This window comes from Enhydra lutris, unplaced genomic scaffold (assembly GCF_002288905.1).
Source record: "Enhydra lutris kenyoni isolate GAN:26980312 unplaced genomic scaffold, ASM228890v2 scaffoldscaffold1, whole genome shotgun sequence".
NCBI classification, from domain to species: Eukaryota; Metazoa; Chordata; class Mammalia; order Carnivora; family Mustelidae; genus Enhydra; species Enhydra lutris.
The window spans coordinates 12,906,245-12,909,296 of NW_019154085.1; the positions used below are offsets into that span (position 1 = coordinate 12,906,245).

At 36.8% G+C, this 3,052-nt stretch overlaps 1 pseudogene; it reads right to left on the reverse strand.

The window, feature by feature from the left end:
- Positions 1–460: 460 nt before the first annotated feature.
- On the reverse strand, positions 461–830 carry LOC111162312 (annotated as a pseudogene).
- Positions 831–3,052: the final 2,222 nt, after the last annotated feature.

Here is a 3,052-nt window from a genome sequence, read left to right on the forward strand (position 1 = left end):
CCCTAGTACCCTCTAGATCCATCCATGTTGTTGAAGATGGCAAGATTTCAGTCTTTTTACTTATTTTTATTTTTTTAATGAGCAGGGAGCCTGATGGAAGGCTCAATCCCTCGACCCTGGGATCATAACCTGAGCTGAAGGCAGACGCTTAACAACTGAACCACCCAGGTACTGCAAGATTTTATTCTTCTTAATAGCTGGGTAATATTCCATTGTATATATACACTACGTTTTCTTTATCCATTTATTTATTAATAGACACGAGCTGCTTTCATATCTTGGCTATGGTAAATAATGTTGCAATAAAAATAAAGGTGCATGTAGTCTTTTGAATTAGTGTTTGTGTTTTCTTTGGGTAAATATCCAATAGTGTAATTACTGGGTTAAATGGTAATTCTGTTTTTAATTAATTATTTATTTATTTAAATTTTTTTTTCAGTTTTATACCTTTATTTCACGATTAGTACTCATCCACAGTAACTGTCTGTAGAATTTGGAAAGTGGTGACAGGTACTTAGGTAACCAGCATGTAGAGCTTGTCTGGGGAATCTTCATTCTCGTTATGTTTTCTGGACAACCGCGCACAGATACGGTATGGAACATTCCTTATTCCTTTGGCCCAGACAGCTTTGTTGCTCCTGGTGTCAGTGCGCTCATCTGGAGTTCCCATCTCCTTCATGGCAAATTTCTGGATCTGAGTGCCCCAGGGGCACACTTCTGTAACCCACTCCATGGATGCGCTTGGGAACGTTGATGGTGTGTTCTCTGGTCACTACGGCGTTGATGGCAGAATGGCCCTTCTACTCATCACCCTTCTTTGCCAGAGCCATTCTGCTGGGCCCTGGTTGGAAAGACTATTTTTAATTTTTTGAGGGACCTCCATATTGTTTTCCACAATGGCTGCACTGGTTTGCATTCCCACTGATAGCGCACAAGGATTTCTTTTTCTCCAAATCCACACCAATACTTGCTGTTTTTTGTATTGTTGATTTTAGCCATTCTGACAGGTGTGAGGTGATATCTCATTATGGTTTTGATTTGCATTTCCCTGATGAAGAGTGATGTTGAGATATTTTTCATGTGTCTGATGGCCATCTGTATGTCTTCTTTGGATAAATGTCTATTCATGTTTTCTGCCCATTTTTTTTTCTTCTGTCCATTTTTAATTGGGTTATTTGTTTTTTGGTGTTGAGTTGTATAACATTTTGGATATTAACCCCTTATCAGATATGTCATTTGCAAATATCTTCTTCCATTCCGTGGGTTCTCTTTTTGTTTTGTTGATGGTTTCTTTCACCTTGCAAAAGCTTTTTATTTTAGTATAGTCCAATAGTTTAATTTTGCTTTTGTTTCCCTTACAAAAAGAGACACATCTAGAAAAATATTTCTATGGCTGATGTCAAAGAGATTACTGCCTGTTTTCTTCTAGGAATTTTATGGTTTCAGGTCTCTCCTGTAGGTTTTTAATCCATTTTGAGTTTATTTTTGGGTATGATGTAAGAAAGTGGTCCAGTTTCATTCTTTTGCATGTAGCTGTCCAGTTTTCCCAAAACCAGTTATTGAAGAAACCATCTTTCTCACATTGTATTTCCTGCCTCATTTGTTGAAAATTAATTGACCTTTTAATTGTAGGCTCATTTCTGGGCTCTCTATTCTGTTCTTTTGATCTATGTGTCTACTTTTGTGCCAATACCATATCGTTTTGATTACTACACTGATGTGTATTTTGAAATCTGGGATTGTGATACCTCCAGTTTCGTACTTCTGTTTCAAGATTGTTTTGACTCTTTGGGGTCTTTTATGGTTTCATATAAATTTGAGTGTTATTTGTTCTCTTTTTATGAAAAAATGCTACTGGTATTTTGATAGGGCTTGCATTATACCTGTAGATTGTTTTGGATTGTGTTGACATTTTATCAATATTTGTTCTCCCCATCCATGAACAAAGAATATCTTTCCATTGTTTGTGTCATCTTCGATTTCTTTCATCAATGTCTTATAGTTTTTAAGGGTATTTTACTTCCTTGTTTAAGTTTATTCCTAGGTATTTTATTGTTTTGGGTACAATTGTAAATGAGATTTGTTTTTTACCTATTTGTTTCTTTTTTATGTTTTGATTTTTGAGTAATCTCTACACCCAACACGGGGTTCAAACTCATGACCCCAAAATCAAGAGTTGCGGGATTCAGGGGCACCTGGGTGGTTCAGTCAGTCAAACATCTGATGCTTGATTTTGGTTCAGGTCATGATCTCAGCGTCATGAGACTGAGTCCTATGTAGGGGCTCTGTGCTCAGCAGGGAGTCTGCTTGAGATTCTCTCTCCCTCTCCTTCTGCCTCTCCCTGCTGTGTTCACACTCCCTCTCTTTCAAAATAAATAAATAAATCTTAAAAAAAAAAAAAAAGAGTCACATTCTCCACTGACTGAGTCAGCTAGGTACCCTAAGATTGTTTTCTTAATTTCTGCTTCTGCTACTTCATTATTAGTGTATAGAAATGCAACAGATTTCTGTATATTGATTTTGTATCTTGAGACTTTACTGAGTTCATTTGTCAGTTCTAGTAGTTTTTTTTGATGGAGTCTTTAGGGTTTTCTACATGTGTTACTATGTTATCTGCAAATAGTTTTACTTCTTCCTAACCAATTTGGATGCCTCTTATTTCTTTTTCTTGTCTGATTGCTGTGGCTATGATATCCAGTACTATGTTGAATAAAAGTGGTGAGAGTGGACATCCTTGTCTTGTTCCAGATCTTAGAGGAATAGCTCTGTTTTTCATCTTTGGGTACGATGTTAGCTATGTGTTTTTCATATATGGCCTTTATCATGTTGAGGTATGTTCCCTCTGAACCTATGTTGTTGGAAGTTGGAGACTAAGACTTATAAAAGTAAAAATTCTAATAAATGTAAGTAAGACTGCTAGAAAATAAGGAAAGAAACTTTGTATGCAAGGAAAGTAAGATAAGTTTTTTTATAAGAAAGGTATGAGGAGGGGTGCCTGGGTGGCTCAGTGGGTTAAGCCTCTGCCTTCAGCTCAGGTCATGATCTCAGGGTC